This window comes from Musa acuminata, unplaced genomic scaffold (genome assembly GCF_036884655.1).
Source record: "Musa acuminata AAA Group cultivar baxijiao unplaced genomic scaffold, Cavendish_Baxijiao_AAA HiC_scaffold_486, whole genome shotgun sequence".
Taxonomy (NCBI): domain Eukaryota; kingdom Viridiplantae; phylum Streptophyta; class Magnoliopsida; order Zingiberales; family Musaceae; genus Musa; species Musa acuminata.
Window position 1 is genome coordinate 27134 of NW_027020731.1, and position 13962 is coordinate 41095.

The 13962-nt window shown below is 42.7% G+C and overlaps 1 pseudogene; it reads left to right on the top strand.

The window, feature by feature from the left end:
• The first annotated feature begins 1461 nt into the window (after nucleotides 1-1461).
• LOC135660482 (probable protein phosphatase 2C 59) lies at nucleotides 1462-6137 on the top strand (annotated as a pseudogene).
• Nucleotides 6138-13962: the final 7825 nt, after the last annotated feature.

Sequence of the window (13962 nt, forward strand, 5' to 3'; positions counted from 1 at the left end):
GGCAGTCGTCGTGACACGTCATGTCGCCATTATTACCCCTATCATCATGGATAATGTCTTACTGAGGTTTTCATATGATATCTCAAATGGTAATTTTAAATGTAATTACTATTTATCATTTTCATAAAAATATATGAAGAATGATATTTTTTTCACTTTATTTTAATACAATAAATATGAAATATATATAGTTTCATGGTCAGAGTTTATGAATATGGTAATCGGTCCTTAAAGAAGAAAGTTGTGTCGATAGAAGACGCAGAGGATGACAAGAACATGTGTATATATATACATACAAGCACGGTGGTGGGACGCGGAAACTTAAATAAGAAAGCCGTAAGGGAGGTGCCGCGGGCGAGCGAACCACCACCGCTTACTTAGCATATAAATCAATATATACACATATTGATTTTAAAAAAAGAAACTTCTCATTTTTCAGATTTTTAATAGCGCTTAATTTTTTGCTTAATCCTTGAAATATCCAATTATCTACCCTTTTTTTTTTTTTCTTTTTTTCCTTTTTCTGTGGACTAGTTGGATGAATCGATCCAATTATAGTATTTTCAGTAATACTAAGAAACAATCGTCAATGCAATAAAAAATATAGTTATAATATTTTATATTATGAAAAATACTATAACATAAAATAAAAATACTGTAAAAAATAATATTTTCAAAATAATTATATTTATAAATATATTATATTATATTATTTTTTGGGTATTACTAAAATACTATAACATCGTATTAAAAATATTGTAATCGGTATTAGGTTAAAAAAAAAATTGATGTCGGAAAATTTCTGAAAACGTGAGACTCTTTTATGGAGAAAAAAAAAAAAGAGAGAATTCCCTCACATTCATATGCATTAAATTGCTGTTCGAGGGGCAAATGACAATCGACTTACAGAGATTGACCGAGTCAATAAATATGAAAATTGTTGTGTTTATATATAATACCACCAAATTAATGCAACAGGGAATTTGCATCGCATTCATCCTCACTAAAAATTGGTGGATTGAGGCGTTGACTTGCCAACTGCCTGAGTCATTTCGATCCTCGCCACAGCTTCCGATCGAAGTCAACGACGTGCTCGTCTTCCCCACATGGATTTCATCGGTAATCCCCCAGAAAAAAAGCTCTATCATGTTAATATACTATGCTCGAGAAAATGTCGGTGTTCATCACGTTAATTCCATCGGGAATTAAGCTGCATTATATTATGCTTCCTCCCGATATATATATATATATCTCATAAGAAATGGAATAATCATGCATCGAAAAGAACACCCAAACAAGCGACAAGTATAACGATGGCATGCGGTTACGTGATGGCAACCACTTAAGCAATGCAAGCACGCAAAGGAAAGATAGAAGTGACCTCTCACACACAAATGTATGATTTATTACAACCATTTTTTGTCCTTTTAAGTTTTGATTGTTATTATAGCATTGTTATGTATGCTCATATATTGCTAATTAGATCTTCGATTTAGTCAATTAAACTTAATTAATTATACTTTAACGCTCAATTAAAGTTATTTTTCTTGAGACATGTGTATTTATTTATCTATTTATTTTCGGTACCAAATGGAGACCTAAGCATATCCATTCATACATTTTAACTTCTACTCAAAACCCACCGCCTACCCCCCACCATTAATCCGTTGTTTCCTCCCTCGACGTTTCTTCCCCGTTGCCAGCGATCGAAACCAGTGCTCGGCGTCTCCTCTCTCTCTCTCTCTCTGTCTCTCGGTGAAGGATCTCTTCATCTGCCCTCTTTTCTTTTTGGAGTTCGAGATTGCTTCCGTTGATCGACGTGGTAAACGTTTGTGGGGGGGAGGGGGTATCGGATGTCGATTGCAGGGGGTGAATTTGGTCGCGGTGGGGATCGACGGCTGATTCGAGTGTGAGGAAATCGGGCATGGGTTTCTTTCCAGGCTGATTGGATCGGCCTTCTTGTTTCGGTGGTTTCGGTGGGATCTTCCCTCACTTTGATCTTTGTTTGGGGGGCGAATATTTCGGAGGGAAGATGGGGTATTTGAACTCCATCAGTGGGCTTCAAGCAGACGGTGCTCCGGTCAGCGGGGGAGGACTCAGGTCTCGTTCGTTTATTCCTTGTGAAGTCGTATTAAGGCTTACGATATTCTTTTCTAGATTTGTTTATGTTTCGTATCTCGTGCGATTTTCGAGCTGATCTTATGCTAGCATTCGCTTCATATATTTTGAGTTCTAATTCGAAGACAAACTAGCTAGTTATTGGAAGAGATTTATTTATTTATTTATTTTTTATGTATAAACAGTCGTTTATTCCTTAATAATTCAATATAAGTTAGATCCTTAATAATTGACAAACAAGTTATGAGATGGTTCGTCAGATATGGATGTGTGAACTTACATGGGAAACATGGTTCTTTTACGCTGAATAAACTCATAGAACTGCTTCCTATCTGTTAATTGTGGTTCTTGAATCTGCAGTTGAATATGTTGCCTAAAGTAGGCTGTAAAGAAACATCCTACTCTTGCGTGTCAATCTAACATTAAAACTCATGCTTATTTCTTTCAAGACAGTCAAGATGGGAAGTTTGGTTATGGGTATGCAAGCTGTCCGGGGAAAAGATCTTCGATGGAAGACTTCTATGAGACGCGAATTGACAGCGTTGATGGAGAAATTGTTGGCTTGTTTGGGGTCTTTGATGGTAAAATTTCTGCAGTATTTTGTTGTCTTTGTTATGTTTAGAATGTCTTATCTTTTTTTTTTTTTGTATTTGCAAATTTTTGGTAAAACTGACATAGAAAACCCATTCATTAACTTGCTTCTTTCAATCCTTTTCTAGGGTAAATTTCTCTCGTGGAGAGTTGCTTATACATTCAATATCCTAACGTTAGACTTTGATGCTTTGATGAGTGGTTATGTAGGTCATGGCGGTGCCCAAGTAGCAGAGTATGTTAAACAAAACCTCTTCAGCAACTTACTCAGGCATCCAAAGTTCATTACCGATACAAAATCAGCTATAGGTGGTGCTGATTTGCATTTTGTACTATGAAAGAGCTTTTAGAGAACAATAATATTTGGCTTATGAAATTCATCTGTGCTGTTACCTTCAGCTGATGCATACAACCACACGGACGCAGAATTTTTGAAATCTGAGAACAGCCAGAACCGAGAGGCGGGTTCAACTGCATCAACAGCTGTCCTTGTTGGTGATCGTTTGCTCGTTGCAAATGTTGGGGACTCTAGAGCTGTCATATGTAGAGGAGGAGATGGTAGGCCCCTCATCCTTAAATCAGTTCTCTTATCATCAATTATGTGTAACGGATTTCTGTACTTAATCTAGAACTAAACCGGCTCAATTTAGATGGAGTTTACTGCATTTTTTTTTACTAACTGTATTCTGACAACCCAACCTATTTAAGAGCAATATTTAGAATGTGACACCAGTGACATCTAGGTTCTTAGGATATATGTAGGTTCTAGACCAACAAAGTTTTTTGGCCTTCTCTTGATCCTGCCAAATGCTATAGTAGCTCTGTGTGTCTCTGGTGTACTGAACACATTGAAACAAATAATCATATAGTTTCAGATTCTTCAAAAATATAGTAATATAAAAAAGTATAGACAGGAAGGAGAAAGAGAACATATTCCTGTTTGGATTCACAGAATTTAAGCCTGAAATTGGAGAATTGAACCTGCGAAAAAATCTTCAGAAATGGCTGAAACTGCACACTTATGGTGATAAATGAGGATTTAAATTGTTGATGATGGATGAGGTGCTAAAGTTCATTACGCTCTCGTATTGCATGTACTCTTTTTGAAATGAGATTTGAAGATTAATAGTTTACTAGCAAGTTAAACAGGATTGGAAACTTAATATTAAGTTATCCAATTTTTACACAGCATTATTTAAAGAATAATAATCACTTTTTTATGCTACTTCTATAAGCCATTGCACTTAATGTCTTTATGACTTATCGATGCTACAGTGGTTTCATAGCTACATACTTTTGGTGAAATTGTATACTAATAGTTTAGTCATGTTATCTTGTCTTTAATGTATGATCTAAGAACTATTTTTTGTTCATCGCTTGAGTGTTGTTCCTTGATGAAACTTTCCATTTAGCGCTGTACATAGTAGGTTTTGGTACCACTTTAGATGTATGACATGTCTTGGAATCTACAAATGGGATTTTTATTGGTGTGATTTATTATTCTACGGTCTTTTATCCTCCAGTCCACATTTTGTTGGTTATATTTCTTGCATTCTGGAATTGACCCTTGTCAAAACCATCTAATCGTAGACTTCGACGATCGGGAGTTTAACTATTCACGCCAATGACAAAACAGGATGACAATGGAAGTTGATGTTTCCTTAATCCTGAAGCTTGTCATAAGCATATTTCTCCATTATTTGTTTTGTTCAGTGTTAAAGAATATATTTTTTATATGGAACTTTAGGTAGATATTATTGTGTCTCCATTATTTTTTCTTGCCAAATTTACATATTTTTTATCAAAAATCATCCCTCATGTATGTAGAGCTTGGTATTTAACATTTTACATATTTCCATAATCATTATCCGTGATCTACCATTTGCTTTTGTTTGGATGTTTGCTTGCCCATTTGTTCATCTCATGGTTCAATTACTATATGTGGTCATCTTTAGTTTGAGATTATTGCCTTCTAACTAGATTCAAATTTCTGATTGATTTATGAATGGCAATAAACAGTACTGTGTGGTGCTGTTGACATACTTGTTGTCATTGAATCCTGTTGTTTATGTTTGTTCTTATGCCCGTTGAGGTTGTTCTGTATTCTTTATAAGATATCCATGCAATCTCTTCTCATTTCAATTGATTGGGTCGAAAAATCAATCTAGAATTTGTTGCATCACTCGATCCAGTTATCTTGAAAATTGTAACTAATAAAGACTTTTTATTTAGCATATTAAAAGCTGCTTGTGGTTCTAATTTTCGTTGTTTTTTTTTTCCCACTTTTTCTTTGTTAAATCGAGTTTGGCATCTCAACTTGTGCTCAATTAATACAAAAGTTTATGTATTCTATGAACCTCTTGATACAAACATCTGATTCTTGGTTTTTCAGTGGCATCAGTTGCAACAAGTCCTTTTCTGAGGCAAACAGTTGTGCCAATTTCTTGTAGAGCACCCATTTTACTTGCAAGTTCTGTTTCTTGGTTCTTACAATATATTGCAAAAGCAATTTTCTGATCATGATAGAGTAGTTGACCAAACGAACTTCTGGGTGCTTCATAATTTAGAGAAAAAAGTCTTTTGTTCCCCATATGGTAAGTTTTGCTTCTAGTTTGTGCAGTAGATTGCAACGGCAATTCTTCTGATTGCTTGGTAATTTAGAGAAAGAAACCTTTTGTCCCTCGTGCATCATGGTCAAAAGCCAGTTCTTGGTACTTTGAACAACAGAGACCTGGCAAATCAACCTGTTGTGGTACTTGGTTGATGTGAGCTCTCATAATTAAACCAATCACTCTATTTTGATGGTGATAATATGGAGATGATTTTCTCTGGATGTGCTTGAAGGTTCTGTTTTTAACAAATTCAGTATCTGAAATAGAATACAATCACCAGAATCTTGTATTGAATTATTGATTGAGCCTCTTAAAAGTTTAGTTCTTTACTAGGAACTCGGCTCACGCTATTTTTTGTAACTTTTGCAGCTATAGCTGTCTCAAGGGATCACAAGCCTGACCAAACAGATGAGAGAGCAAAGGATTGAGGATGCTGGGGGCTTTGTAATGTGGGCTGGTACTTGATCTCCTCCATCATTTTTTATCAGTTTAGATCATTTCGTTATATAAATACTGATCAACTGTAACTGCAGGGACATGGCGTGTCGGTGGTGTTCTTGCCGTTTCTCGTGCATTTGGTGATAGGCACCTGAAACAGTTTGTTGTCGCAGATCCAGAAATTCATGTTTGATCTCTGACCTATCACTTTATTCCTACAATGTTATTGTCTTCAAGACTCGAGACATATCATCATCTGACAGTAATGCCTTTGACTGCTTCGACTACTGTTGAATGCAGGTGGAAGCGGTTGATGGATCTCTCGAATTCCTCATCCTTGCAAGTGACTGATTGTGGGATGTTGTCACGAACGAATGAGGTATACTTTAAAAGAAGAAAATAACAAAAAACAAAAAAAAAAGTAGGTACCTGAAATATCATCTCCGAAGATTGAACCCTTTCTTTTTCATTTGGTTCCAAATTCAGGAGGCGGTGGTAGCTATTGTCAAACCCCTACAAGATCCAGAACAAGCAGCAAAGAAACTGTTACAGGAGGCCTATCAAAGGGGTAGTTCTGACAACATCACTTGGTGTCGTGGTACAGTTTCTTGGCTAGCCTTGATAACACAACCGAGCAGCAATAGGTACAAATTGTCTGCTTGATCTTTGTTATCGCTTTGTTATCTGTAATGGTTTAGTGGAGTCTGTATCATGCTGTTTTCACTTTTGTTAGAATAATCAATAAGATTGTTTGGTTAGAGTGCCTAAATTTCTTCCTGAATAGTCGTTTATATATACATACCATTTTTACCATTTGGAATTTACTCCTGCAATTAAAGTAGCTCAAGTTTGGTAATTTAAGCCTCAAGGAACAATTTTGATATGCCCCCTATGAAAGCAAAATGAGACCCATGAAAGAAGGTCTCTTATTGAGTTTGTATTATAAATGTTGGCAGGAAGATTAGTTTCACATGGATACAGAATTGAAGTGTCTAATGATACATAGTGGAGTTTGATTGTGATAGTTTCCATGGTAACTTTGACCATTTTGACGTAGATTCAAAGGTAAAGCCGTATAACCATTCTTCGTGATTGATCCATCAAAGGGTCATGCCCATGTCTTATCTAGCGTGGCAGATGCGCGGATGTGTTTGAATAGAATAGAATAGAATAGAATCTAACCTATTAATTTGTTGTTTGCGCCCATTAACAAAAATTATAGGTCCCATGGCATCCAAGAAGGATAGGAACATCGAAGTTACTTTTTATTAACCCTACACAGTTTGCCTCGTGCAAAAGAGTCTACCTTAGCCTTCATATTCTCCTCGTCTGTTGTCGACACAACCTTTCTTGACTCGGACACAAAAAAAAGGAAGAGAAAAATAAACCAAAAGAAGGCTAATGGAGTTGGGGACAACGACCGATGGAATGAACAAGTTGATCGAGTATGGTGCCTCTCTCTCTCTCTCTCTCTCTCTCTCCACACTAACCGGTTATTTAATGCTTTGTTGTCGTCCGCAGCCCACTGCCGACGACGCTTTCAGCAGAGCAGCGAGAACAGAAAAAAGGAGACGAAAAGTTGGTTCACCGGGGAAATGGAGGAGGGTGCCGAAAGCGGCGTTAAGACGTGGATCCTGGCATTTCTCTTTTGTCGAGGACAGCCGTAGAGATGCCACAACGTCGAAGCTGCTGCCTCGCTCCTCCAATTTACTCCTTCGCCCTTCCCTCTCCCTCCAAATTTGCTGCTCAGCTTCTTCTCCTCTTCTCCTCCACCACAAGGATTCCTCTCCGAGCCGACCACCTTGTGAGGTGTGCTTCTCTTTGCTCCTCTCAAGGGAATCCTGTGGCCTCCACTGCCTTCGTCTTCAGTTCTTGATCTCCGCAGCCATGGGCTCCGAGGCGGTCGTCGTCGTCGTAGGTGAATTGCCTCTGCTTCCGCCCATAAAGACTGCGCCGACGCGGGACAAGCCCGTGGAAGGCCGTCCCGATGCTGCCGAAACCGAAGAGGAAGAGTGCGTCACACCAAAAGGCGGAAGAGACCGTTCTCAAGCCCGTCCTTGTTTGTACGCCGGCGAAGAGAAAGCCGAAGCCGGCGAAGAGGGTACCGCCGGCTCCTTCCATGGAATTCCACGCCGTTACTCCCGATCTTACCTCGGTCTTCCTTCCTCTCCCTCCCAAGAAGAGAATTCGTGTAGTTTGATCTGAAGTTTCTTCACCAATCTCCTGTAACTCCTTCTGTTCCCCTTCTGTTTTCCCGTGTGCCTGGTAAAAGATTTTATTTCCTTTTATTGTTTTCTTTTCTTCCTTAGACGAAACAAAGACCATCAAGCACTTTGTGTAACATGAGGAGAACTGTCCTCCACATCATGCTGCAATGTGTACATATATCGGACAGTTCTCTTGGGTTCTTGCTTTTAGTCGTTCTGCAATCTAACACCGTCGAGGAACCCAAATTACTTACTGTGTCTTGGGATGCAAACTTGTGGAATTCCCTCATAATAGTTGTTACGGTCCATCAGTGTCTGTGCAGAGACAGATGGGAAGTTAAGGTATATCACATGATTCTAGATCAGACAGTACCTCACAACCCTTCTAAATTTCTGCATCTTGTTAAGAATCCAGCAGGTAGAAGGAAGAGATTCCTGTAGAAAGGGCACCATAATTTTAACTTTTATGGCCTAGGAAGACACACCTTACGAAGATTGCAGGCTAACGAATCACCAATATTTGTTTCTTTAGGGTGCCAAATGAGAACGAATAGTGTCCAATAGCTGGTCCTGTTTCTGCAATGTTTCTTTCGTTTCCTCTGCAGAAATCAACCTAATGTGGGTGAGAGCTGGGTACAGTTTGAGATCCAAGTTATTAATTCATGTGTACAGTAAGTAAATGTAGGAGATGGCAGAACATATGGAGCTGGTATCATAATGTGATGGAGGGAGTGACCACATGGATGGCAATTAAAAGCTGCAATCTTAGCAAGTGACATAGTGTCACGGCCTTAGCTGGAATTGCCTAAGGCGTGAGGCATCCTTGCGGCCAAAGACGCGAACTTAGCTTGCGTTGTCTAAGTCGCGGGTCACCTTTGCGGCAAAGACGCGAACTTAGCTTGCATTGCCTAAGTCGCGCTTCGCCCTTGCGATATTGCTCCGCGAGGATCAGCCCACTTGTAACCTCTCGCAAGTCCCGAAGGACCTGTAAAAGAATAAAGTTGATTAGTTCGAAAGAACGAGCGGCGGACAAGTCCCGACATCTCGCGAAAAGGGGAAGCTTTACAAGCAATTCAGCGAGCACCTTGCGTGCACAAGAGAAAAGAGGGAGAGGGGGAAAACAAGGGCTTTAGAAGGTTGAACGAACAGCTGCAAGCCCACAAACAACCACTCACCTGGTCCCGGGCGCGACAACAAGTTCCCATCAAGGCAACTTGCGAACTTGCGAACTTGCGAAAGAGTGTTCAACGCCCGGTATATATCCGAAGCCCCATCCAGCCCTGTGCCACCCGGGGGGTTCAAAGGGGCTGAGATGGCTGACGTTTTGGTGAGCATAGGCAGATTCCAGAAATCAGCCCGCGGCACGCGAAAACGGAGCTGTTTTAGGCTGTTTTGCTCGTTTCGGTGAGCGATCGCTTTGTAACGCTGCAGCTTGTTCGAACTTACATTTTTACAAGCAAAATAACCCAAAACTAAGAGAAAACATGCTGTCAAACAGCTGTACATGTAGGTGTGAGCGACGAACGGTTCGTTGAACGGAGTTGTTGCGAGTGCGCGACGATCGTTCGTGACATTCTCCCCCACTTAAACTGTCGACGCCCTCGTCGACGCTTGTTGGTAGTTGTTGATGATTTCTTCTTCATGTCGCAAGGCGTCTTCAGGCTCCCAACTGGCTTTTGTTCGGGGAAGCTTTCACCACTTCACCAAGTACTTTATCTGCTTAGCTCCGTTGGGTAGCTTTATCTTGCGGTCCGCCAGAATGGTTTCAACTCACTTCTCGTAGGAGGTTGTGATGGGAGGTAGCCGAGTTGGAACACTTCGGGAAGCATCTTGCGGGTCCAAGTGGTAGGCTTTTAGGTTGCTGGCGTGAAGAACGTTGTGAATTTTGAACCACGCCGGCAGCTGCAACTTGTAAGAGACGTTGCCTAACCTGCTGATAATTGGGAAGGGCTCTTCATACTTGCGCACCAATCCTTTGTGGACTTTGTTCCTAAAGAATTGGAGTGATGCCGGTTGGAGCTTTACCAACACCAAATCGCCAACTTTGAACTCTTGTGGTCGCCTTCCCAAGTCTACCCACTTCTTCATCATTTTTGCCGCCTTCTCCAAGTAAGCCCGCGCAATATCTGCATTTCGATGCCACTCTTTTGTGAAATGATAGGCTGATGGACTACTCCCAGTATACCCAATTGCCATGGTGTGCAGAGTTGACGGTTGTTGTCCTGTGATGATCTCGAAGGGGCTCTTGTTGGATGCAGAGCTCCGCTGCAAGTTGTAGGAGAATTGGGCAATGTCCAACAGCTTCACCCAATCTCGTTGGTTGGCACTCACGTAGTGCCGGAGATATTGCTTCAGGAGTGAGTTTATCCTTTCAGTCTGGCCATCCGTGTGGGGGTGGAGGCTTGTAGAGAAGTATAACTTCGACTCCAACAATTTGAATAGCTCGGTCCAGAATCTTCCCAAGAACCGAGCATCTCGATCACTAATGATATTGTGTGGGACTCCCCAATACTTCACCACAATCTTCATCATAAGCTTGGCCGCCTCCTCTGCTGAACAGTGTAGGGGAGCAGCAATGAAAGTTGCATACTTTGAAAACCGATCGACCACCACGAGTATCAATCCAAGTCTCCCTACAAGTGGCAAGCTTGATATGAAATCCAAGGAAATGCTCTCCCACGACCTTTCTGGTACGGGCAACGGCTCCAAAAGTTCCACCGGCTTCCGCTGCTCCACCTTGTCTTGTTGGCAAGTAAGGCATGTTCGAACATATTCCTCCACATCAGTCCCCATCTTCGGCCAGTAGAAGGCCCTCTCCACGAGAGCCAACGTTCTGTGAATGCCTGGGTGTCCAGCCCAAAGGGAATCGTGACACTCTTTTAAGGGTTCACGCCTCAAATTGTCCACTCGGGGAATATAAACTCTATTCCCTTTTGTGTAAACGAGTCCCTCCTGGACCCAAAATCGTCGTGCCTTGCCTTCTTTGATGAGCTGCATTAGGATAACTACTTGGGGGTCACTATACAGTCCATCCCTGATTCTGGAAAGGAAGTTGGAGTGCAACTGACTTGCTTGGTTTCCGCCCTCCAATTGGGCGGCATTCACACGCTCCACCTTCCGACTCAATGCATCGGCCACGACATTTGCCTTCCCAGGCTTATACTCCATTGTCATATCAAATTCAGCCAGGAAGTCCTGCCAACGCGCCTGCTTTAGGGAGAGCTTCTTCTGAGTTTGGAAATAGCTCAGAGCGATGTTGTCCGTCCTCAGCATAGATCGCGATCCGAGGAGATAGTGTCGCCAAACTCGTAGACAGTGGATCACTGCTGTCATCTCCTTCTCATGCAATGGATACCGCCGCTCGGTCTCGTTGAGTTTGCGGCTCTCGTAGGCCACCGGATGACCCTCCTGCATGAGTGCTCCCCCAATAGTGAAGTCTGAAGCATCTGTATGGACTTCAAAAGGCTCCCCATAGTTTGGCAATTTGAGCACTGGTTCTTCTATAACAGCAGCCTTCATATCTTGGAATGCTATTTCACATTTGTCAGACCACTTCCAAGGCTGCTCCTTCTTCAGCAACTTCGTTAGTGGGGTTGCACGCTTCGAATATCCCGCTATGAAGCATCGATAATAATTGACGAAACCAAGGAAGGATCTCAACTCTAGCACCTTCTTTGGAGTTCGCCATTCTGCAACTGTTTGCACCTTCGACTTATCTATCCGAATGGTGCCATCACCGATTCGATGTCTCAAGAATAATATCTCAGTTTGAGCAAAGTAGCATTTCTCCCTTTTCACGAACAAAGTGTTCTCCCTGAGAACCTTGAAAATCGTCTGAAGGTAATTGACATGCTCCTCAAGCGTTTGACTGTAGACGACGATATCGTCCAAGTAGATGACCACGAACTTATCCAAATACTCCTTGAATAGCTGGTTCATGAGAGTGCAGAATGTGGTCGGAGCGTTGGTTAAGCCGAAAGGCATCACCAAGAACTCAAACGCTTCATACCTGGTCACACAGGTAGTCTTCGCTTCGTCGCCTTCAGCAATGCGCACCTGCCAATACTCCGACCGAAGGTCGAGTTTTGAGAAATACTTAGCTTTGCCCAATTGGTCGAACAAGTCCGCAGTTCACTTAACTGCTTCCTGAGTTCTGCCAACTCTGGCGGGGGCATGCGGTAGGGTGGTCTCGCTGGAGGCTTCACTCTTGGCTCCAGCTCGATGCTGTGATCCATGCCTCTGCGTGGTGGAAGAGTCTTCGGTAACTCGGGTGGCATAACGTCCTTGAACTCTTTCAGGACGTTCGCCACCGCAGCAGGTTCTTGAATGGCCTTCTCGTTGAGTGGCTTTAGCTTCATAGCAGCCATGAATGTCAATTCGCCTTTTCGCACCCTTTTCTTCAGTTGTAATGCCGATATGTGTCAGGGCTCCTTGGTTCCTCTCCGAGAGATGGGAACCACACAGGGGTCCTCGCCTCCCATCATACATAGGGAGTTCAAGAACGACATTGGCACCAACTTTGCCGGGTGCATAAACTCCATTCCAAGGATCACTTGGAAGTCATCCAATGGCACGACCATCATGTTGGTGTTCCTGCTCCATGTCCCGATTTTGATGGGAACACCCTTCGCCAACCCGGAGATTCGCTTGGCCTCCGAGTTCACCGCCTTCATTCGGCTTGGGCTCTTCTCCAATATCAACCCAAGTCGTTGTGCTTCTCGATCGGCTATGAAGTTGTGGGTAGCGCTCGTGTCCACCATTGCACGGGTCGTTTGGCCATTTAGCTTGATGTCCACATACATCAGCTCACTACTTCCTTCTTTTTGTAGCTTTGTTTTGATGTTCTCCCCCACTTGACCCCGCATGACGTTCAACAAACGCATTGCTCCCATTCGGGGTCCTTGCGACTCCTCGTCATCGCTGTTGGATTCAGAACTGCTCGAAGTAAGAGCAACAGCTTTGCCCTTGTCCGATCGGGGGGGTTGGATGGAAGCCGTCAAAGCATTGAGTGCTTGTTTTTGTGGGCACTCTCTCACCATGTGCGGTCCTCCGTACAAGAAACATCCTTTAGGTTTTGAGGTCTTGCCTTTCGGGTTTGGCCCTTTGTGGGAACTCTTCTTCTTTTGTTCGCCCCCGAGCTCCTTCCCTTGAGAATGTTTTGGAGGGCGATTGCCTGAAGATTGTTTCCTTCTCCCTGGGTCTTCGGAGGAAACAAAGTCGGTGAGTCTTTCTGCAGTAGCAATTGCCCCGACCACATCGGTAACATTCCTTCGATTTGGCTCCTGTTGAACCCATGGCTTCAAACCATCGAGGAAGCTGAACAACTTGTCCTTCTCGGACATGTCCTGTATGTCCAGCATTAGTGCAGAAAATTGTTTCACATAGTCTCGGATGGTGGTACTCTGGCGGAGTTGTCTCAACTTCCTTCTTGCGACGAACTCAAGTCCTCCCATGTGTCGACTCGACACCGGCCTTGTTGGATCTCCTCCCAACGGGTTCGCCACCAAAGTTTCGTATCTCCGTTCAGATACATTGTTGCTATAGAAACTTTGGTATCTTTAGAATCGGGCCTCGTAGCTCGGAAGTATTGTTCCATGTCGAACAGAAAGTTCTCGAGCTCTTTGGCATCTCTGGCCCCTCCATATCCATGAGGCTCGGGTGCCCTCAAATTTTGTGGCAGTGCAACGCGGGTGTTGCTTCCTCCCGCATTTAGTGTTCTTGCGAGCATGGCCACCTTTGAAGTGAGTTCCGCCACAACATCCTGTAAGTGTTGCACGGAGTCTTTGGTGTCATCAGACAGTCGGTCGACTAGGGCCTCGACCTTGTCGATCCTGGACTCCGCTTCCTCTTGCGAGCTCTCTACCCCAACTAGTTTTTGTTGGCCATGGTAGAGTTCCTCCATGCTCGCTTCAAGAACATCTAGGCGGGTTTCCGCCGTTGTGAATCTCTCTTTGTGACCCAAATTATATTGTAGAACTTTAGGAGCGCCGCGTGGC